Below are 25,854 nucleotides of genomic sequence, written 5' to 3'. Positions count from 1 at the left end.
AGAAAGAACAAAGTTATTAAAATCGAAGGATCTACAAAATTGAAACCAAATTCTTAATGTATGTTTAATAATAGGATTAAAATCTTGACTACCGATCTTAAAAAGCAAAAAAATAGACAATAGACAATAGACAATAGGTGCAGAAGTAGACCATTCGGCCCCTCGAGTCTGCACCGCCATTCTGAGATCATGGCTGATCATTCACTATCAATACCCAGTCCCTGCCTTGTCCCCATATCCCTTGATTCCCCTATCCATCAGATATCTATCTAGCTCCTTCTTGAAAGCATCCAAAGAATTGGCCTCCACCGTCTTCCGAGGTAGTGCATTCCACACCTGCACAACTCTCTGGGAGAAGAAGCTCTTCTTCAACTCTGTTTTAAATAACTGACCTCTTATTCTCAATCCATGCCCTCTGGTACTGGATTCTCCCAACATCTGGAACATATTTCCTGCCTCAATCCTATCAAATCCTTTAATTATCTTAAACGTTTCAATCAGATCCCCTCTCAATCTCCTCAATTCCAACGTGTACAAGCCCAATCTCCCCAATCTCTCTGCGTAAGACAGCCCTGCCATCCCAGGAATCAACCTAGTGAATCTACGCTGCACTTCCTCAATTGCCAGAATGTCCTTCCTTAAACCTGGAGACCAAAACTGTACACAATATTCCAGGTGTGGTCTCACCAGGGCCCTGTACAAATGCAAAAGGACATCCTTGCTCTTGTATTCAATTCCCCTTGTAACAAAGGCCAACATTCCATTTGCCCTCTTCACTGCCTGTTGCACTTGCTCATTCACCTTCATTGACTGGTGAACTAGGACTCCTAGGTCTCTTTGCATTTCTCCCTTACCTAACTCGACACCGTTCAGACAATACTCTGCCCTCTTGTTCCTGCTTCCAAAGTGGATAACTTCACATTTATTCACATTGAATGACATCTGCCAAGTATCTGCCCACTCACCCAGCCTATCCAAGTCTCCCTGTATTCTCCTAATGTCCTCTTCTCATGTCACACTGCCACCCAGTTTAGTATCGTCAGCAAACTTGCTGATATAGTTTTCAATCCCTCATCTAAATCAGGGACCTAAATCGTAAAGAGCTGTGGTCCCAATACAGAGCCCTGTGGTACCCCACTAGTCACCTCCAGCCAGTCCGAGAAACACCCATTCACTGCTACCCTTTGCTTTCTATCTGCCAACCAATTTTCTATCCATGTTGAAACCCTGCCCCCAATGCCATGAGCTCTGATTTTACTCACCAATCTCCTATGTGGCGCCTTATCGAATGCCTTCTGAAAATCTAGGTATACAACATCCACTGGCTTACCCTCGTCTAACGTCCTTGTTACACCCTCAAAAAACTCCAACAGATTAGTCAAGCATGATTTGCCCTTGGTAAGTCCATGCTGGCTCGGCCTAATCCTATTTCTGCCATCTAGATGTGCCACTATTTCGTCCTTAATAATGGACTCAAGCATCTTTCCCACGACTGACGTTAGGCTAACAGGGCCTAACGGAGATAGTTCTCCGTTTTCTCCTTCCCTCCCTTCTTGAAAAGTGGGATAACATTAGCCACTCTCCAACCTTCAGGAATTGATCCTGAATCTAAGGAACATTGGAAAATGATTACCAATGCATCCACAATTTCCTGAGCCACCTCTTTTAGAACCCTCGGATGCAGACCATCTGGACCCGGGGATTTATTAGCCTTCAGTCCTACCAGTCTACTCATCACAGTTTCTTTCCTAATGTCAATCTGTCTCAATTCCTCTGATATCTTATGACCCTGGCCCATCCATACATCTGGGAGATTGCTTGTGTCCTCCCTGGTGAAGACAGATCTAAAGTACGCATTAAATTCTGTTGCCATTTCCCTGTTTCCCATAACAATTTCTCCCAATTCATTCTTCAAGGGGCCAACATTGTTCTTAACTATCTTCTTTCTCTTCACATAGCTAAAAAAGCTTTTGCTATCCCCTTTTATATTCCTGGCTAGACTGAGCTCATACCTGATTTTTTCTCTCCGTATTGCTTTTTTAGTTAAGATCTGCTGCTCCTTAAAACTTTCCCAATCATCTGTATTCCCACTCATCTTAGCCCTGTCATACTTCTTTTTCTTTAATGCTATACAATCTCTGACTTCCTTTGTCAACCACTGTGGCCCCTTCCCCCTCTTTGAATCCTTCCTTCTCATTGGAATGAACTGCTTTTGCATCTTTTGTATTATGCCCAAGAATATCTGCCACTGCTGATCCACTGTCTTTCCTGCCAGGGCATCCACCCATTTAACTTTGGCCAGCTCTTCCCTCATGGCTCCGTAGTCTCCTTTATTTAATTGCAACACTGACACCTCTGATCTGCCCTTATCCCTCTCAAATTGTAGATAAAAACTTATCATGTTATGATCACTACTTCCTAATGGCTCCTTTACTTCAAGACCACTTATCAATTCCTGTTCATTACACATCACCAAGTCCAAAATAGCCTCGTTCCTGGTTGGCTCAAGCACAAGCTGTTCCAAAAATACATCCCTTAGACACTCCACAAACTCCCTATCCTGGGGTCCAGCACCTACCTGATTCTCCCAGTTCACCTGCATGTTGAAATCTCCCATAACGACTACATTACCTTTAGCACATGCCAATGTTAACTCCCTAATCAACTTGTACCCAATATCCACACTACTGTTTGGGGGCCTGTACACAACACCCATTAGGGTCTTTTTACCCTTACTGTTCCTCAGCTCAATCCACACAGACTCTACTTCCCCTGTTCCCAAGTCACCTCTTGCTAAGGACTGAATCTCATTCTTACCAACAGGGCCACCCCACCCCCTCTTCCCATATTTCTGTCTCTACGATAGCACGTATACCCTGGTACACTCAATTCCCAGGCCTGATCCCCTTGCAGCCATGTCTCCGTTATCCCAACAATATCGTAGTTCCCCATTTTCATCTGAGCATCGAGCTCATCTGCCTTATTTCTGACACTACGTGCATTCAAGTATAGAATTCTTAGCCCATTCCTCCTCTCTTTGCTTAAAAGACTGTCTACTGTACCTAACCCAGCTCCTTGAACTTCCATCGGGCTAATTGCACCCTGAATTTTGATGACCTTCTCAAGATTACCCAAACCTTCTACACATTTAATCCCATGCTCCTTCTGACCAACCCTCTGGATCTGGATCCCTGCCCCCTGCACATCTAGTTTAAACCCCCCCGAGCAGCACTGGCAAACACTCCTGCAAGAATGCTAGTACCCCTCCGGTTCAGATGTAGACCGTCCCTTCGAAACAGATCCCAATGTCCCTGGATCAAAGACCAATTATCCAAAAACCTGAACCCTTCCTTCCTGCACCATGCTCTCAGCCTCGTATTAATATGCATAATCATTCTATTCTTCGCCTCACTCGCACGTGGCACAGGTAGCAATCCCGAGATTGTCACCCTGGAGGTCCTGCCTGTCAGCTTCACTCCTAACTCCCTGAACTCTCTAAGCAGGACCCCCTCACTCACCTTACCTACAAAAAAGGAAGAGGAGCTCCCAATACAGAGGCCGGAAAGACAACTCTTAGGGTTGTATACTGCATACGTACTTTGATAATCAATGTACTTTGAACCTTTAAATTTTAATTTGCTTGTGCTGATTTTGTTCATTTACTTTCAATCAAAAGAACTCAAGCAGTATACTCTGAATGAATTCATCTGTCGATAATTATTGGGAACTAATACACAGTTTTTTCATACTGTGGCAGTATTGATATTGTTCCAATTTCAAACTTCAAAGTTCAAAGTAAATTTATTATCATGTATGTCACATATACAACCCTGAAGTTAAGTTTCTTGCGGACAAACACAGTAAATATGAGAAACATAGCAGAATCAATGAAAGACCACATCCAACAGGATGGGCAAACTACAAATATGCACAAGACAACAAACTGTGCAAATACAAAAAGAAAAAGTAGTAATAATAATAGTAATAATACTTATAATAATAAGAATAGTAATAATAATAATAATAATAATAATAATAATAATAATAATAATAATAATAATAATAATAATAAATATTATCAATAATAATGAATAAATAATTTATGCCATATTTAATTTAAACACAGTGGATTCTGGTTAATAGGTCACTTGTTAATTGAGGTAGCTGCTTATTTCGGATGACTCTTAAAGAACACAAACTGGGTTCCCCTTCAGTTAATTGGGACAGGAGGCTGTTGACAAAATTTCTAACAAGGGTCAGTCATCTGTACTTCTGTGGCCATTAGACACTTCGCTGTGCTTGGAAGCAAACAGCTTTTAAACAGTGTCATTTGCATGTGTTTATCCTCAAAAGGCAGTGATTGTTGGCATGGATTGATAGAGAGAAAAATGCAGTAAGACAATTCAGAACTGTTCTGCTCACTATGGTTTAAAACGTTCCAGCCTGGGGGTGCCAAAATGATTTTACTACTTCAAGTTATGAAGAATTTGAAGGTGTTAACAATCATCTTGAATGTTACAATGAAAATGAAGATTTGGAGGATGAAATGAAGGCAGTCTATCAGCTCCACTAGGTAGCTGTGCCGATTCTGTTCATTTCCAGTCAGTGAAAAGAACACCTTCATCGATAACTATTAGGAACTACCATTTTACAGTACTGTAGTATTGATAGTGTTCTAATTTGTTCTGTATTTCATTTAAATATATAAGTTGTTACTCAGTTAAACAGTAATTTGTCTTTTTATACCTTTTTAACTATTTGCATGAAGCTTCAGATAATTAGGGCAGTCATTTATTTGGGCCAAAATGTTCTGGTGCACACGTGTCCCAATTAAATGTATTACATTGTACATAATTTTTATTCAGTTAAACAGCAGTTTGTCTTTTTTAAGTATATGAATGAAACATTGGCTAATTAGGGCAGAAGCTTAAATGGACCAAAACATACTGGTCCTGGTGTATCCCGGTTAACAGAAAACTATGAAATGGATCTTTTCACATTCAATCCTTTTCATATTCACTGGACAGCTGACACTGGACAGTATTCTTTCTGCTATATAATGCCCGTGTTTTATTCGGGGCAGAAACATATTTGCAGGCCCACATGCGCATGCATGTGTCAGTACTTGTGTGCATGGACAATGGGAGGTATAAAATGTGTCTGAGAGGAGGCCACTGAAAGCTGCAAATGCACATTATTGCTAAGTATCGCTTGAGGGATTCTGCTGCATGGAAACTGTCTGTTACATTTACATATTGTAACGATGACTGCATTGTGCTGTGTATCTGTGCTGCTGTGCTCGATGACTCTATGACATTCTGGAAGCTTTCCAGTGATTCTGAAACCCTCAGAGAGCCTTGGGAAAATCTACTTTAGCATTTCCTGCAGAACGACATTTGAACAGGATTGAATTTCCAATCCTAATAGGATGGAATTGCCGAGACAATGGTCTTCCAGAGTACCAGACATATCTTAAAAAGTCAATATTAGAGCCTAATGTGTTGAATTGAAACCAAAGTACAAGTGATTCTTTCAATATGATTGTAAGGTAACTAATAATAGGTATGTTTCTGTAGAGGTCCTGCAACTTCCGGTGGTGAAATGGAGTTATTCCATCTTTCAGCTAGCACTTGCTTGTTTGCATTGCACCCCAGTGGATGGTCTAAACCAAAGCTTATCTCTCAGTCCAAACATTAAAACAGTTTAATGTTTACAAAGTGATCCACTGTGCAAACAGGTTATGTGTCTCTCCAGACTGCAACAGTAACCTTGTATTGCAAAGCAAAAAACCGAATCCACTGTCCTGTGGATATGAAATGATAGATATTCATTTCATCTCGACTGTGTTCTGACCAATATTCATCCTTCACGTATTGCCACTGGAATATGTGTTGCAAATCCAGTAACACGTGTTCAAAGTTCTTCTCATTAAAAGAGATGGAAAACAAAACCGGATTCTAAATAGAAAGACTGTTGGTTGTGTTCTCCAAATGTCAGCTGGATTTTGTATCAATTATTTTTCAAAGTATAGTTACCTCTGGAATTGCATCAAAAGCCACCACGTTGGATGAAAATTTGACAACTTTTCATGACATTAGAGAGGAGCAGAAACATTGGTTTATCTATCTTCTGGTGAATTCCACCCTCTCCTACTTCTTTTTTCCCATTCCTTATCTGGCTCCCCTCTTACCCCTTCTCTTCTCTTGCCTGCGCATCACCCCTCTCTGGTGCCACTGCTCCTTTCCTTTCTCCCATGGTCCACTCCCCTTTACTGTCAGCTTCCTTCTTCTTCAGCTATCCGTTCTTCCACCTATCTGGTCCCAGCTTCTCACTTCACTCCTCCCTCCCCCAACCACCCACCTTCCTCTTCACCTCGTTTTGCCTATCACTTGTCATATTGTACTCCTTCCCATAAAATCATAAGACGCTGAGATATAGGAGCAGTATTAGGCCATTTTAGCCATTGAGTTTGCTCCACCATTTTGTCATGGCTGTTCCACTTTTCCCCTGAGCCCCAGTCTCCTGCCTTCTCCCTGTATCCCTTCATGCCCTGAACAATCAGGAATCTATCAACCTCTGCCTTCAATATATGTGAAAACTTGATCTCCACAGCTGCCTGTGGCAAGGAATTCCACAGATTCAACACCCACTAGTTAAGGAAATTTCTCCTTATCTCTGTTCGAAAAGGATGCCTCTCTGTTCTGAGGCTGTATCTTCTCCTCTGCTCCAGGACTCTCCCACCATAGGAAATAATACTCTTCGCATCCACTCTATCAAGGCCTTTCAACATTCAATAGATTTCAATTAGGTCATCCCTTACCCTTCTGAATTCCAGTGAATACAGGCCGAGCACCATCAAACATTCTTCATATGACAAGCTATTCAATTCTGGAATCATATTTGTGAACCTCCTTTGAACCCTCTCCTGTGTTTGCATATCCAGTCTAATATAAAGGGACCCAAAACTGCTCACAATACTGCAAGCGAGGCCTCACCAGTACTTTTTAAAGCCTCAACATTATATCCTTGCTTTTATATTTTAGACTTCTGGAAATGTCTACTAACATTGCCCTTGCCTTCATCACCACAGGCTCAACCTGCAAATTAACCTTAATCCTGCACAAGGACACCCAAGAGATTTTGCACCTCAGATTTTTGTATTTTCTCTCCATTTGGAAATTAGTCTACCCTTTTCTTTCTTCTACCAATGTGCATGACCATACACTTGCCATATTCCATCTGCCATTTCTTTGCCTATTTTCCCAATCTCTCTAAGTCCTTCTTCAGCCTCTCTAATTCCTCAAAAGTAACTGCCCCTCCACCTATTTTTGTATCGTCTGCAAACTTTGCAACAAAGCCATCAATTCTGTCATCCAAGTCATTGACATATAATGCATAAAGAAGCAGTCCTAACACTGACACCTGTGGAACAGCACTAATCAAAGACAGACATCCAGGAAAGGCTCCTTCTATTCCCGCTCTTTGCCAGTCATCCACTGCTTAAGCAATGATAGTATCTTTCCTGTAATACCATGGGCTCTTAATCTGTCAAGCAATCTCTTGTGTGGCAGCTTGTCACAAAGTCACAGAGTCAAAGAGAGGTACAGCACAGAAACTGGCCCCTCAGATCATCCAGTTCATGCTGAAACCTTCTAAACTGACAATACCCATCAGCCTGAACGATGACCATAGCCCTCCATATTCCTACTATCCCTGTACCTATCCAAACTTCTCTTAAGCATTGAAATTGAGCTCACGTGGCCCACTTGTGTTGGCAGTTCATTCCACACTCTTACTACCCTCTGAGTCAAGAAGCATCCCCACATGCTCCCCTTAAACTTCTCACCTTTCACTCCTAAGGTATGACCTCTGTTTGTCGTCCCACCCAACCTCAATGGAAAAAGTCTGCTTACATTTACCCTATCTATACTCCTCATAATTTTGTATGCCTCTGTCAAATGTCCTGTCAATCTTTTACATTCTAAAGAATACCCTTTTCATCATTTCCTTATAAGTGAGGTCTTCCAGACCCTGCAGCATCCTTGTAAATTTTCTCTGCACTCTTTCAAACTTGTTTACATCATTCCTGTAGGTGAATGACCAAAACTACACACAATTCTCCAAATTAGGCCTCACCAAAATCTAATACAACCTCAAACGTAACATCCCTTCTTCTATACTCAGTACATTAAATTTATGAAGGCCAATGTGCCAGAAGCTTTCTTAATAATCCTTTCTACCTGTAACATCACTCTCAATGAATTATGTACCTATATTTCCATATCCCTTTGGTCTACCACACACTTCTGTGCCACTCACTGCGTAAGACCTACCCTGATTGTTCCTAGTAGTAGGCAGTCATAGATTGCAGGGGCTCATTGTTTTGTGCCTCTGGTAGACTGTGTCCTCTCCAGGGCGCAGGCCTGGGTGGGAAGATTTGAAAAACCTGCTGTTGTCCATGTAGCCGGTTCCCACTCTTCACACCACTGATGTGGAAGGGCAAGCACTGATACAGCTTGGTAACAGTGTCGTCACAGAAGTTGTAAACAGCATCAAACTGCCTTGTGGACCACAGTTCTGATTTCTTCCTCAGGGTTTACTCCCGAAGCCTTTCATATGGGTGGGTATGGCCGCAAGACAGCAGAGGTTTAAAATCAGAGTTTTCTTTCCCCTAGGTGGGCTGCCATCCAAGGCTGATGAGTCCCACCTGCCCGAAGCCACTGGTTTTGAGGCGCGGCACCAGTTGCCTGCCTTTGCCCCTTCTCTTGTCAGTGGAAACAGTAGCCGGGCCTAGTAGCTAAGCCATCCGTGAAGGCCAACAGCTGGACTTGGTTGTCAGAGGCTGTTAGAGTCGCACACCATTTGGAGCACTTTATAGGTAGTGGCAGCTTATCCCCACTACCACCCCCGACTATGACAACCTTAAGAACCTACCGAAACTTAGGTCCTGCTGAAACACAAAACCTTGAACTTGCCTGCATTAAATTTCATCTGCTATTTTTCAGTCCACTTCTCCAGCTGATGCAGATCCCCTTGTAAGCCATGGTAACCTTACTCATTGTCTACTACACCCCCAAACTTGGCATCATCCACAAATTTGTTGATCCAGTTAAGCACATTATCATCCAGATCATTGATATAGATGAGAAGTAACAAAGGATCCAGCACCGATCTCTGCAACTCTCCATTGGTCTCAGGCTTTCAGTCAAAGACATAACTCTGTACTATCACTCCCTGGTTTCTCCTGCAAAGCCGATGTTTCGTCCAAGTTACTACCTTATCCTGAATTCTGAGTGACTGTCACTTCTTCTCCAGTCTCCCATACAAGACCCTATTAAATGTCTTAATAAAGCCCACATAGACAACATCCACTGCCTTATCTTCATCCACTTTCCAGGTAACTTCTACAAAAAACTATGAGATTGGTTAGACATGACCTACCATGCATGAAGCCATGCTGACTATCTTTAATCAGTCCATGTCTATCCAAATACTCATATGTCCAGTCCTGTGGAGCACCTTTCATTTTTAGAATCTTTTTATTGATATATAATGTTCAACAGCCATAAAATGATATAAAACTTCAACAGATTAATATGTATACAATTAATAAAGCTGATGAAAAAAACTGATCTTAAAATATAAAAATGTAATTTTTAAAAAAAAAAAAAAATATATATATATATATATATATATATATATATATATATATAGGAAAAAGAAGGGAAACAGAAGAACCCCATTTAACTAGAAAAAAAAACCACTAACTACAAAAAAAACCATTAAGAATCAACCCCCCGGAGCAATACATTTAACCATCATCTAAATATATTAAAAAAAGTCAGCAAATGCCATTTCATATTTATAAAAACAATAAAATTGGAAGGATAACATATAACTTAATTCAAATTAAATGATAATATTTGGCAAAAGAACCCCATCTTCTCTCAAAATCAAATTGAGGATCAAAAATTCTAATTCTAAGTTTTTCCAAACTAAGACATAACATCACTTGAGAAAACCATTCAATTAACGTAGGGGAAGAAATATCTTTCCATTTTAATAAGATAGCCCTTCTTGCCAGTAGTGTAACAAATGCAATTACATGTTGATCTGAAAATGAGATACCCTGAATATGATGCGGAACTATTCCAAATAGAACAGTCAATCTATTAGGTTGTAAATTAATTTTCAAAGCTTTAGAGATTGTAGAAAATAAAGATTTCCAGAACAATTTTAATGCAGAACATGACCAGAACATATATGACAAAGTAGCTACTTCAGTTTTACATCTATCGCAATAGCTATCTATACTGGGAAATATTTTAGATAGTCTCTGCTTTGTTAAGTAATAACGGTGTACAATTTTAAATTGAATTAAACAATGGTTAGCACATACAGAAGAAGAATTTATGTTTTTCAAAACTTGAAGCCAATCTTCATTAACAAAGGTCATATTAAGTTCTCTCTCCCAATCTTGTTTAATCTTTAGTGATAGGTTCTCTTTTTGTAACAAAAATAAATTATAAATTCTACTCATAGAACCTTTCACTAAGGGATTCAATTTCAAAATGAGATCCAACAAATCAGATTCTTGTCAATATGGAAACTTAGGTAAATATTGTAAAAATGTCTAACCTGAAAATATTGCAAAAAATGTGTATGAGCAAGAGAATATTTGTTAATTAACTCCTCAAAAGTCATCAATCAACCATCACAAAATCTGTATAAGAATGAATTCCTTTATTTTTCCATAGAAGAAAAAATGGGGTTAGTCGTTGAAGGTTTAAATGAGAAGTTTCAATACAAAAAACTAGATAACTTAAATTGTTTAAAATTTACAAAATTATGAAACTGAACCCAAATCCGTAAAGATTGTTTAATACCGGATAAAGATTTAAATTTTGAATTTTAGAGAGCTGTAAACATAATGGAGCTCCTAAACTTGAAGTTAAATGAAATTGTTTAACAGCTTTTAATTCCAAATCAACCCATAATGGTTTTTGGTTCTTATTAAGCCAATATAATCAAAAACATAATTGTCTAATATTCACAGCACCGTAATACAGTCTTAAATTAGGAAGTGCAAGACCACCATATTTTTTAGATTTTTGTAAATGATGCTTATTAATTCATGGTCTCTTATTGTTCCAAATAAAAGAAGAAATAAGAGAGTCAATTTGATCAAAAATTTTTTAGTTAAAAAGATAGGTATATTTTGGAAAATGTATAAAAATTTAGGTAAAATCATCATTTTCACAGCATGAATATGACCTATTAAAGAAAGAGCAAGTGGTTTCCATCCAGAAAATAGTTGCTTCATGGAGTCCATTAACGGAACTATATTCGCTTTATAGAGATCTTTATATTTTTTAGTAATTATAATACCTAAATATCTAAATGTATTAATTCTAAAATGAATGTCATTATATATACTAACAGGGGCATTTAACAGACACAATTCACTTTTATTCAAATTAAGTTTATATCCTGAAAATTTACCAAGATCTTTAAGTGTTTCCAAAAGATTAGGAATTGATACCTCAAGATTTGAAATAAAAACCAAAGGATCATCTGCATAAAGAGAAATCTTATGTATGGTTCCATTCATAGAGATACCATGAATATTTTTAGCTTCTCGTAATGTTATAGCTAAAGGCTCCAATACAAGATTAAATAATAAAGGACTTAATGGACATCCTTGTCTAGTGCCACGAGAAAGTGAGAAAAAAGAAGACCTACAATTATTAGTAATAACTGTGGCAATAGAGTTCTTATAAATCATTTGAATCCATCTATTAAAATTATTACCAAGACCAAATTTTTCTAATACTTTAAACAAATATGGCCACTCAACTCAAATATGGCCTTTTCTGCATCGAGAGAGATAACATATTGAGGTTGTTTAGACAATGAAGAATATTTAATATTCATCAATCTCCGAATATTAGATAAAGAATAACGGCCTTTGAGAAAGCCTGTTTGATCCATAGAAATGATTTTAGTTAAAAAATTTTCCAAACGATTAGCCATTATTTTAGAGAGAATTTTTGCATCCACATTTAATAGCAAACTAGGTCTATATGATGAGCATTCAACAGGATCTTTATCTTTTTTAAGAATTAAGGAAACAGATGCTTCATAAAAAGAAGGTAAATTACCCTTCTCAAAGGATTCATGAAATATTTCCAAAAGATACGGAGAAAGTAACCTTCCAAATTTTTTGTAAAATCCCACTGAATACCTATCAAGTCCAGGAGCTTTTCCTGATTGCATTGACAAAATAGCATTCTGAATGTCATGCTTGGTAATTGGAGCATCAAGCATCTGTTGATCTTCAAGAGAAGTTTGTGGAAATTTAATCTTATGTAGAAAACCCTTCATTTTGGAGGAATCTGCAGGAAATTGAGATCTATAAAGATCAGAGTAAAAATCTTGAAAAGTATTATTAATGTCCTCATGATTACTTACTATATCTCCATTGTTTTTACAAATCTTTAAGATTTGTCTTTTAGCTCTGGCTGCTCTTAATTGAGAAGCTAAGAGTTTATTATTTTTATCCCCAAAGATGTAAAATTGACTTTTCAATTTAAGCAAATATCCTTCAATAGGATATGTTAATAATAAATTATACTGTGATTGTAATTCTACTCTCCTTTTAAATGAAACAACATTAAATGAAACGTCTCTGAGTTATTAATTTGGGATACATTAAAAGCTTATCTATGTGGTCAAATTAGTTTGTGTATAGCTAAACTGAAGAAACAAACAAGATTGGAATTAGATAAAATTTCTAAACAAATTAAAGAATTAGATAACATCAGTGCAATCTCTCCGTGGAGTACCTTTCAATAACTTTCCAACAACTGATGTCAGACTCATGGGCCTCTAATTTTCTTGTTTCTGTTTACAGCCTTTTTTAAACAGGGTGTAAACATTGGCTATCCTCCAATCCTCTGATACCTCACCTGTCACTAAGGATGATTTAAATATCTCTGCTAGGGCCCTGGCAATTTCTGCACTTGCTTCCCATCGGGTCCGAGGGAAAACCTTGTCAGGCCCTGGGGATTTATCCACCCTGATTTGCCTCATGGTAGCAGACACCTCTTCCTCTGTAATTTGTATGGGATTCATGAAGTTGATGCTACTTAGCCTCACTTCTGTCGACTCTGTGTTCATCTCCTGAGTAAATTCAGATGCAAAAAGACTCATTTAAGATCTTCCCCATCTGTTTCGGCTCCACACATAGATTACCATTCTGGTCTTCCCTTGCAATCCTTTTGCTTTTAACATACCTACAGAATTCCTTCGGATTTTCCTTCACTGTGTCTGCTGGAACAACTTCATACCTGTTTTTAGCCTTGCTGCTTTTTTTCTTAAGTGTTCTCTTGCACCTCACTCAATCCTACATCCCTATACTGGCTATGCACCTCCATTTTTCTCTTAGCCAGGGCATCACTATCTCTTGAAAACCAAGGCTCCGTACACTTATTATCTTTACTTTTTAGTCTGACAGGTGCATAAAAGATTTGTACTCTCAAAATTTCATTTTTGAAGGCCTTACACTTTCCAAGTACACATTTGCCAGAAAACAGCTTTCCCTAATCCCCACTTACCAGATCATTTCTGACACCTTCAAAACTGGCTTTTCTCCAAGTTAGAATCTCAACCCACAGGCCAGACCAATTTTTTACATACAAAATGCTGGTGGAATGCAACAGGCTAGACAGCATCTATAGGAAGAAGTACAGTCAACATTTTGGGCCGAGACCCTTCGTCAGGACTAACTGAAAGAAGAGATAGTAAGAGATTTGAAAGTGGGAGGGGGAGGGAAAGATCTGAAATGATAGGAGAAGACAGGAGGGGAGGGATGAGGCTAAGAGCTGGGAAGTTGATTGCCAAAAGGGATACACAGCTGGAGAAGGGAAAGGATCATGGGATGGGAGGCCTCGGGAGAAAGAAAGGGGGAGGGGAGCACCAGGGGGAGATGGAGAACAGGCAAAGAGTGATTGTGAGAGGGGCAGAAAGAGAGAAAAGAGAGAAAAAGGGAACAAAATACTAAATAAATAAACAAACAAACAAACAAACAAACAAATAAATAAATGATGGGTTAAGAAGGGGAGGGGGGCAGTAACAGAAATGAGAGAAGTCAATGTTCATGCCATCAGGTTGGAGGCTACCCAGCTGGTATATAAGGTGTTGTTCCTCCAACCTGAGTGTGGCTTCATCTTGACAGTAGAGGAGGCCATGGATAGACATATCAGAATGGTAATGGGACGTGGAATTAAAATGTGTGGCCACTGGGAGATCCTGCTTTCCCTGGCGGATAGAGTGTAGGTGTTCAGCAAAACGGTCTCCCAGACTGCAACGGGTCTCTAACTTCCGTTAATGCCCCTCCTCCCCTTCTTACCCCATCCCTTATTTATTTATTTGTTTGTTTGTTTGTTTATTTTCCCCCTTTTTTCACTCTTTTTTTCTCTCTCTGTCCTACTCACAATCACTCCTTGCCTGCTTTCCATTTTCCTCTGGTGCTCCCCTCCCCCTAAGCCACCCGGCCCATGATCCTCCCCCTTCTCCAGCTCTGTATCCCTTTTGCCAATCAACTTTCCAGCTCTTAGTTTCATCCCTCCCCCTCCGGTCTTCTCCTATTATTTCAGATCTTCCCTTCCCCCTCCCACTTTCAAACCTCTTACTATCTCTTCTTTCAGTCAGTCTTGACAAAGGGTCTCAGCCCGTAACGTCGACAGTGCTTCTCCCTGTAGATGTTGCTGGGCCTGCTGTGTTCCACCAGCATTTTGTGTCTGTTCCTTGAACTTCCAGCATCTGCAGATTTTCTTGTGTTTGCTATCTTTTTACATAGTTCCTTAAAACTAATGCCATTGTGGTCACCGGATGCAAAGTGTTCCCCTACACAAACTTCAGTCATCTGCTCTATCTTGTTCCGTAACACCAGATCCAGCATTGCACACTCTCTCACTGAGCTTTCTATGTAATAATGAAGGAAACTTTCCTGAACACATTTGACAAACTCTATTCCATCTGGTTCTTTTGTAGTATGGGATTCCCAGTCAATATGTGGAAAGTTAAAATCACCTCCTGTACTAACCTTATGTTTCTTGTAACAGTCTGCGATCTATTTACAAATTTGTTCCTCTAAATCTCTCAGATTGTTGGGTGGTCTGTGATATAGCCCCATTAACATGGTTATACCTTACTTACTATACTTCTTAGTTCCACCCATAACACTTCCCTAGTTGAATTCGCCAAACTGTCCTGACAGAGCATTACCGTGACATTTTTCCTGTCTAATAATGCCACCCATCCTCCTTTAATCCCTCCCGCTCTGCCACGTCTAGAACAATGGAGCCCCAAAATATTGAGCTGCCCATCCTGCCACTCCTGCAGCTAAGTCTCACTGATTGCTACAGCATCATAATTCCAAGTGTTGATCCATGCCCTGAGCTCATCCATCTTTCCTACAATGCTCTTTGCATTGAAATATACACAGCTCAGGTCACTAGTCATACCATGCTCAACATTTTGAGTCCTCACTTTATCTGAGGTCTTACCAACTTCTGTCTCTACAATCTCTCTGGAACTCTGGTTCACATCCCCCATAACTCTAGTTTAAACCCTGCCATACAGCATTACCAAATCTTCCCCCTAGGATATTAGTCCCCATCCAGTTCAGCTGCAAACTGCCCCTTCTATACAAGTCCTACCTTCCCTGGAAGACAGCACAGTGATCCAAAAATCTAATGCCCTCCCTCCTGCATCAACTCCTTAGCCACATATCAAACTGTATAATTTTCCTACTTCTGGTCTCACTAGCACGTGGCACAGGTAACAGGCCTGAGATCACAACCCTGGAAGTCTTGCCCTTTAACTTACTACCTAACTCCATGAACTCCCAATACAGAACCTCGTCACTAGTCCTACCCATATCACTGGCACCTACATGGACCACAACCTCTGGCTGTTCACGCTCCCACTTAAGAATTCTTTGGACTCAGTCTGAGATGCCCCGGGCCCTGGCACCTGGGAGGCAACATATCAAATGGGAATCTCGTTCTCACCCACAGAACCCCTTCTCCGTTCCCCTGACTAACAAATCAACTATCACTGCAGAGGGCTTCTTCTACTGCCCTTCTCCTCGGAGTTACAGAGCTAAACTCAATGTCTGAGACCCAACCACTCTGACAATCCTCTGTTAGGTGATATACCTGTTGTTGAGGGGAGATGGCCTCAGGGGTACTCTGTACTGGATCCTTAACCCTTTTCCCCTTCCTGACTGTCACCCAGTTTCCTGTGTCCTGCACCTTGGGTGTAAATACCTCTCTACATGCCCTATCTATCACCTGCTCAGCCTCCTGAATGATCCAGAATTCATCCAGTTCCAGCTCCAACTTCTTAGCAACGGGTTGTTAGGAGCTGCTGCTGGCTGCACTTCTTGCTGTTGTGGTCAAGGACACTAGCAGTCTCCCTGTCTTCCCACATCCAGCAAGAGGAACATTGACCTATTATGCCTGTCATCTCTACTGCCCCAGCTGAGCAGATATAAAGAAGGGAGGGAAAAAATGTTAATGTTTCTTTTCTTTGATTTTTTAGACTGAAGCTTGGAAGAGATAAAGCCTTAAGATCACCACTCAGACTCTGTCCACTTAGATGATGACCTCTGCACTTCCCCTTGCTTTAATTTGCTCTTCCTAATCATTTCCAAAACACCATCTGGTCACTGGTCAGAGCTCAATTATGCTGCTGTGACCCGCTGCAGCCTTCTTCGATTCGGGCAGTGGACCAGAGTGAAATTCCGTCCTCTCAAATTATGATGTCCGGATTGGTCGTTGGTCAAAGCTCTGCTGAAGGCTCAGTCAAAGGCATTCTTAAAATCCAACTACACAGCATCCACCGATGCTCGTTTATCTATCCTAATTGTTATTTCTTCAAAGAATTCTAGTAGATTTATCAGGCAAGATATTCCTTTAAGGAAACCATGCTGACTACCCTCCCACATCCTCTTATTTTGGCTTCTTCCCTTGTCCTTTCCAGTTCTGATGAAGAGGCTGAGCCCAAAGCATGGAGTGTTTATTCCCCACATAGATGCTGCCTGACCCATTGAGTTCCTCCAGCATTTTGTACTCCTTGATCTGGATTCCAGCATTTGCAGAATCTCTCGTGTTTATGTGAACCTATGGGCTGTCCTGGGACCCGCATCTCACACTTCAGCCTTTGGAGCAGGTTGTAGGGCTTCGTTCCAACTCCCATCAGAAGATCTTTGCAGTGCAACACTTTATAATTTTTTAATAAACAGGAAGGGGCAGTTTGCACTTGCAAGATAATCCATTACTGTTTATGATATAACCTGTAAAAGATCCACAGGGAGGTAAGAATAAAAAATAATTCTGGCAGAGAGATGGTATGATGGGTAATTCACAGTCTGAAAGTGAAGGAGACTCTTTGGTAAATATAAAAAGGTTTTGGAGGAATAAATGAGAGGAAAAATTTGCAGAACTTTATGGGAACTTTGAATTAATTGGAATGCCTTTTCATGGAGCTGGTATAGGTTTGAAGGGACGTTTTAGTTTTTGTTTATTTACAGATAAAAGTTATGTCTACAGCTCTCCCAGAACTTTGCTCAAACCCACAATCAACTCATGTAACAGAAACACTTCCAACCAATGGAAGTGTTGCAAATGTATCAGAACACTTTTGTTCAGAGATGAGTATTTACTGAAAGATCCTTCTGAGTAAGGCAACACTAATATTAAAGGAAGGCCTTTCACATCGATTTGTACATTTGTGGATCATCCCAGAGGAGCTAATTACAGTCTAGTCAATATGCTGTATGATGTGAACTATATGACTGAGAAAGATATTTTATAAAAGAATAATTATTAAGGTGCAAGAATGACTGATGAGATTAGGCCATTGCCTACATTTCTGTGGTTTATAAGAGAACAACAGAAATTAGCTATGATTAATATCCTTAACAATGCCCTCTATCCAGAAGCCAAGTTAATCTGACTTAAGCCATGGAGATATGAGGGGATAGAAATGTTGTTATCATTTCTTGATGCTAAATGAAGCCTGTAATGACATCTTCCATTTGTACTCTTCTTCTCATATTCAGCTTCAATGAGTCCATCACCAGCAACCAATACAAAATAAGTTTTGGCTTCGACTGGTAACTTGTTAGGAACTTTACTGCTCATAGAACTATGTGATAGAGTCAGAGGGTCATAGAACACTAAAGCACAGAAACAGGCCCTTCAGCCTATCTAATCTGTGTTGAACAATTACTCTGACTAGTTCCATTGACCCATACCCAAATCAGGTAGGGGACTGGAGTTGAGGGAGATAATTTATCAGCCATGGAGCAGCCTTGATGGTCCAAATGGCCTAATTCTGCTCTTATGTCTTATGGTCTTATTCCAAAGATGTTTGGACATGCTATATTGGTGCCATAAGCTTGGTGACATTTGCAGCCTGCCTCCCTCACCCATGTGCCAAGCCAATTTAAAAATAGGATGTTCAGAAGAAACATAAGAGATAACTCCTGTGATATATACAATGCTCTGGTCACTACATTTCAGAAAGCATGTGAAGGTCTTTGATATGATGCTGAGGTGATTTACAACAATCATACTGAAATGAGGAGGTTTAGCAGTAAGGCAAGATCGAGGTGAAAACAGCTGGAGCTGATCCTCTTGAAGATAAATGAGGTTCAGAGGAGACTGGATAGAGTTGTACATCAGGAAATGGGTAAGGCAGATAAAGAAGGGCTATTTTCATTAGTTTATGCTACAAGGATAACTGGGTTTAAAATATTGATGTTGAGATATAGGGGGAACTATAAGAGGGAGCTTTTTTTATCAACTAGAATTAACCTGTTTAGACTTAACTCAAGTTACTCCTAGATTAACAACCCTGAATGTAATTGATCCATTTCTCAAATTTGGGTTAGATCTGATGTGATCAAATAGAGTGTCAGATTAGACTTTGACAAACTAGATGTAACTCTGCATTTTAATTCAGTTCACCTTGAAGACTTTCAGATTTCAATGGGAAACTCTTGGTGGTTTTTTTTTAACTTTCTAGGGATCAAAGCATGCAGTCTAAGCTGTATGTCATATATTGTCAGAGGAGATTTGTTCAGCTGAGAGGGCTTTTCTCTTTAACAAAGGAAACTGTCTTCAAAGTCCATTCTAGAGACTTAGAATGAAAAGTCCAGTCTTGCTCTGGACTTTCATTTGTGAGGGAATTTGAATGTGCTGACTTTTAGCTGAAGCATAAAACCAATGCCTTATTCATTCTTTTAGGGTCATAGAGTCATGCAGCACAGAACCAGGCCCTACAGTCCACCATGTCTGCATTGACATTGCTACCTTGAGTAGTTGGGAAATTTAATAGGGGTCATCCTGAGTCAATGGTTGTGTAATAGCTTTATCATTGTAATATGTCTGTATTTGGAAGCTTACTGTATACAGAACAGTTGGTAGGTGTCTTGCACCTTCAGGAAGAGCTTCACTGGCTGAAGGAATATGCAGGTCAACATGTGAATCCATGTGTCCTATCCTTCAGAAGAGACTTGCAAAGCCTCAGTCTGTCTTACATGGAAGAGGGTCTTGTTGAAATGTCAACAAGTTCCACCCTCAGATGCAGCAGAAACTCCCTTTACTTCAGTGTCAATGTTGGGCGGTCAGCTGGGTCGGGGTTCAGTTATGAGAGGAAAATGGAGGAAGGTGAAAGGTGTTTTTGATGATGGATGAAGAGCCAATGTGGCGCCTGAGAGAAGAAGGGCAACATCCTTCTCTTGCTTGAGACCTTGTCAAGTGCCTTAAACAGGTTAGATTCCTAACAAAGGGTCTTGACTCAAAATGTTGACTCTTTACTCTTCTCCATAGATGTTGCCTGGACTGCTGAGTTTTTCCAGCATTTTGTGTGTGCTGCTTGGATTTTTTAAACTCATTTTCCTATCTTTTCCTCATAACTTTTAATCATCTTACCAATCAAGTACTTAGCAATTATGCCTTAAGTACATCCAAAGACAACCTCCACTGCCCTCAATAGCAATGAATTTCATAGACTCAATAACTCCCGGTTAAAGAAATTTTTCCCCATCTCAAAGGGACGTCACTTCATTTTGAGGCTGTGCCCTCATTTAGAACCTACTCCTTTTGCAAGTCTGATACTGAAGTAATGTTGCCCCATTTTCCTGGGATCATGGGATTAAGGATATGCTGAATTAAAAGAGGAAGTTGAAAGATTTTGGAACATGAACAAGGCACACATTGTCTTAATAGTAATATCTACAACTAGTATCATCCCAAAGGCACGACACAATATCATTAAATAATTAGGACTACACTGTAATATCTATGTAAATCTTCAGAAAGTCACAATACTAAACATCACTAGAATAGTCAGAAAGTTCCTAGGAATTGACAAATGAACATGCTTGGCTGCGCCAGTACCTCAGGTTTTTCCAGCTTGAATTGAGAAAAAAAAAAGCAATATCTAATGTTGAACAGGAGTTGAAGAGTCCTTGAAAGTGAGTCCATAGGTTGTGGGAACATATTAATGATGGGCAAGTGAAGTTGAGTGAAGTTATCCTCTTTGTTTCAAGAGCCTGATGGTTGAGGGGTGGTAACTGCTCCTAAACCAGGTCATGTGATTCTTGAGGTCCTGAGGCTCCTGGACCTTCTTCCTGATGGCAGCAGTGATAATCTTATATACATACTGTAGATTGATTGCATGTCCATTAAGTAACAGTTTCTTCCCCCAAGCTGTCAGACTCCTCAACACCCAGAGCCTGGACTGACACCTTGCTCTATTGTCCTGTTTATTATTTATTGCAATACCTGCACTGTTTTTGTGCACTTTACGCAGTCCCGTGTAGGTCTGTAGTCTGGTGTAGCTTTCTCTGTGTTTTTTTTACCTAGTTTTTGTACTGTGTCATGTAACACCATGGTCCTGAAAAAAGTCGTCTCATTTTTACCATGTATTGCACCTGCAGTTATGGTTGAAATGACAATAAAGGTGACTTGACTTGACTTGACTAATGCTAGACACAGGGATGTTTGTACATAAGGTGACTATCAGGAAATTATGAAGTAGTCGTAGTTGGTGGTATAGATGGTGGGTTATTGGGTGGAGGTGTTAAGCAGTGTTACGGCTTGTTTTTTTTTGAGTCTTGGGACCTGGCATGGATGTTATGTAGGCTCCTCCCTAATGGGATTAGGACAAACTGTCCATGAGTAAGGTGGTAGAATCCTTGATGATGTGTTTGGCTTTTATGATATCATGATGTCATGATGCTCTTAAAGAGAGGTGTATAACATTTAGAAGATGCCTTTAACAACCAAAGATATCTGAAAGTGCTTTTGAAATGAAGCTTCAATTAGAGCTGGAAGCACAAAGCAAATGTTCAGTCAGCAGGGTTTTATACTTTATAGATTACACTGTGCACAATCCCAGAATATAGAATAAGGATGGGGAAGAGATGGAAATTGTTTTCCATCAAATACTGGAACTGAGGTGATTTTACACTATCTCTTCAAACACTTTGATGTAATCACTTTGTTCTCTGTCAGCTCCAAGTGATTCCAGTCACTTAAGGTAGAGAATGTTTGTATTACAAATGTGAAATGGAGCAAAATAACATTAATCGCCTTGTTGTGACAGTATTGGCAAGGTACTTTCAATGAGTTTCATTGAAGAATCAAAGCCCATCAGACCATAAGACATAGGATCAGAATTAGGCCATTCGGCCCTTTAGGTCTTCTCCTCCTTATTATTGCTGACTTATTATCCCCCTCAAGCTTATTCTCCTCCCTCCTCCCCCCCGTAACCTTACTAATCAAGAATCTATCGAATTCCATTTTAAACATACACTATCGACCTCCACAACTGTCCATGACAATGAATTCCACAGGTTCACCTCCCTCTGGCTAAAGAAATTCCTTCTTATCTTTGTTCTAAAGCAAGGGTTCCCAACTTTTTTTATGCTGTTGATCCACACCACTAACTGAGGAGTCCGGGGACCCCAAGTTGGAGCCCATGTTGTAAAGGGATGTCCTTCTGGAGTGAATCTTAAGGGTTTGACCAGCTCAGATCAGAGGGTCACATAAAATCATTCCCTGAAGTGAAGTGACTTTGAAGGCTTGTTGATGTACGGCGTTGTGCAGCTCATTTATCTGCAGTGTACATTGCAAATTCCTTCTGAGCAATTAATATTTATTTATTTATTGAGCTGCATTGCTCAGCAATCATATGATTTAATCCTAGCTTAATCACAGGACAATTTGCACTGAGCAATTAACCTACTAACTGCTATGTCTTTGGACTGTGGGCTGTGGAGGGAACCAGAGTACCTGTATGAAACCCATGCAGTTACAGTTGAATATACAAGCACCTTACAGAGAGCAGTGGAAATTGAAAGCAGGTCATCGGTACTGTGCTAACCACTACTCTACCGTGCCACCCTTATGTTCCTATTAATGTCACAAACCATTACAGGTAAAATTACTTTTGGACTGGAATACCTGTGGAGCATTTCTTCTGTGACTAAGATACAGTTAAAGTGAACCATATAAACAATTAGTTTACATGAACATTTAAACAACAATTTCTTCCCCTACACCTTTTCTCTTTTTCCATTCTCCATTCCAGGTCCCCTTTTTCCCTTTTCTTCTTCTCACCCGCCTATCACTTCACTCTGGTCCTCCTCCTCCTACCCTTTCACCCTCAGTCCATTCTCTTTTCTTATCAGATTTTTTCTACTTCAGGCCTTAATCTCTTTCACCTATCACCTCCAAGCTTCTTACTTCATCACTCCTCCTTAGCCAACCACCTTCCCCCTCGCCTAGCTCCATAATCACCTGCCAGCTTGTAGTCCTTCCCTCTCCCCACTTACTTACTCTGGCTCTTCTCTTTTCTGTTCTAATCCTGATGAAGGGTCTCAACCTATTGACTGTATTTTCTCTTCCATAGATGCTGAGTTCCTCCAGCATTTTGTGTGTGTTAAAAGTTCAAAGTAAAGTTATTATCAAAGTACGTATATGCAACCATATGCAACTCTGAGATTCATTTTCTTGTGGGCATACTCAATAAATCTACAGAATAATAACCATAACAGAGTCAATGAAAAACCACACCAACTGCGGTGGTCAGCCAGTGTGTAAAAGACAGCAAACTGTGAGGAAACAAAAAATAATAATAATGGATAATCATCATCAGAAATAATAAGCAATAAATATCAAGAATGTGAGATGAAGAGTCCTTGAAAATGAGTCCAAATGTTGTGGGAACGTTTCAATGATGGGCAAAGTGAAGTTGTGTGAAGTTACCTTCCTTGGTTCAATAGCCTCAAGTTCAGAGGTAAGAACTGTTTATCAACCTGTGGTGTGAGTTCTGAGGCTCCTGTACCTTTTTCCTGATGGCAGCAGTGAGGAGAGAGCATGTCCTGGGCTGTGGATGTTCCTGATGAGGGACACTGCTTTCCTGTGACTACGCTTTGTGTAGATGTGCTCAATAGAGGGGAGGGCTTTACTCACGATGGACTGAACCATGCTCGCTACTTCTTGTAGGATTTTCCATTCAAGGGCATTGGTGTTTCCATACCAGGCTGTGATATAGCCACTCTCCACCACACAACTATAGAAGTCTGTCAAAGCTTTAGATGTCATGCCCAGGATAGGTCCTCCAACACGATAATACTGAGGAATTTAAAGTTTTTGACCCTCTCCACCTCTGATCCCCTGGATGAAGACTGGTTTAAGTACCTCCAGTTTCAATTCCTTGGTCTTGCTGACATTGAGTGAGAAGTTGTTGTTGTGGCACCACTCAGCTAGATTTTTAATCTTCCTCCTATATGCTGATGCATCAGCATTTTTTATTTGGACTGCGACAGTGGTTTGATCAGCACACTTGAATATGGCATTGGAGCTATGATTAGCCACACAGTCATAAGTATAAAGTGAGTAGAGCAGGGGGGCTAAGCACACAGTTTTGTGGAGCACCTGTGCTGATGGAGATTGAGGAGGAAATGTTGTTGCCAATCTGAACTAACTATGGATGACAAATGAGGAAATCCAGGATCCATTTGCACAAGGAGGCATTGAGGCCAAGGTCTGGAGCTTATTGCTTAGTTTTGAGGGAATGATGGTATTGAATACTGAGCTGTCATTGATAAAGAGAACCCCGACGTATGTACCTTTGCTGTCCAGATGTTCTAGGGTTGAGTGAAAAGCCAATGAAATGACATCTGCTGTGGACCTGTTGTGATGGTGGGCAAATTGGAGTGGTTCCAAGTTGCTTCTCAGGCAGGAGTTGATATGTTTCATCATCATCCTCTCAAAACACTTCATCAGAGTGGACATTAGTGCTACTGGATGATAGTCATTGAGGCAGATAGTCATTGCTCAACATTTAAGCAAAATGTGCCTTAATATAATGGCCTTTCAGCTTAGTTTATTGTATATGCGCCAGAGTGCAATGCAATTTTCTGCTCATGTGAGGGTCCCAGAGTAAACTATACATGATAATAATGAATACAATTATAGAGTAATGAGTACAAAACAACAGAAACGAATGATTGATGCATTATTTGTAGCTGTGAATTGTGTTGTTTGGCATCAATGACTGGCACTGTCTGAGGATGTGCTGGGGGCAGCCTGCAAGTGTATAATGCCATCATAGTTTGCCTACAACTTACTGCCCCTTACTGATCCAAACTACTTTGGATTGGGGGGGGGGAGTGTGAAACCAAAGCACCCAAAGGAAACCCACAGTCACACAAATTCCTTGGTGCAGAAGCCTTTCTTTTTGCTAATTATTTCAGCATTTATGCCTACAAAGTGTTTTCTACTTGCCTTCTATACTTGCCTATTTCAGCCATGAAATTTTATCAACCACTTTCTGGATAGTTGAAATTATTTCACTTTCTCTTTCTCATTGAACAAATCTCACTACTTTATCACAAACACAAGAGATTCAGCAGATGCTGGAAATCCGAAGCAATGCACAGCCTGAAACGTTGACTGTTTATTCATTTCCACAGATGCTGCCTGATCTGCTGAGTTCATCCAGCATTTTGTGTGTATCGTTACTTTATGCTTCTTTTAGTATTATGGCTGATCACAATCTGTCCTTCGACATAACAAGGATAAGAATCAGAGATGGTGTCTGAAACATGCTTATGTAATGACCTGGGAAAGGTTTCCCTGCTAATGTAATGGTCTGTCTGTAGCACAGTGTTTGGGTTATGACTAGAGATAGCAGGAACTTTGGAATGTGTGCTGGCCAATGAGGGGAGATGTCTTTCTTTTTTGTGTGCCCGAGAGAAGGTTTTGTGTTCTTTTGTTTGGTGGAAGGTGGAGAGAGAAGATGCCAGAACGGGAAAAGTTGGACTAGGAATGGAGTGGGGTGTCGACACCCTGGTAGAAATCAATAGAGAACGAACATATGGGAAGATAGTGAGCTCCAACGTTGCACATTAGACTCTTTCATGAGCATGGACCCTTTCTCTTTTTTGTTTTCTTTACTAACCCCATAGACAAATTAAGAAATATAAAGCTCAATTGTTTAATTGCATATTGTGTACTGTTTGTAATTTTGTGGCACTGATTTGTAACAGTGGAATACAGCATGGAGCATCCATCCAAACAAGATTTCTTAAGTTTGGCCAGACTGGAAGCTGATTTCCCTAGATTCAGCCACTAGCCGAATCTGAGGGTTATACTTATATTTTAAATTACAGCACCCACTCTGACAATTAACACCATTTAGTGTAAAGCAGGACCATGACCATGATCTTGACCATGGGTGATGTCTGCATGGACTTTACACATTCTT

This window comes from Hypanus sabinus, chromosome 4 (assembly GCF_030144855.1).
Source record: "Hypanus sabinus isolate sHypSab1 chromosome 4, sHypSab1.hap1, whole genome shotgun sequence".
Lineage (NCBI taxonomy): Eukaryota > Metazoa > Chordata > Chondrichthyes > Myliobatiformes > Dasyatidae > Hypanus > Hypanus sabinus.
This window is presented reverse-complemented; position numbering follows the sequence as displayed.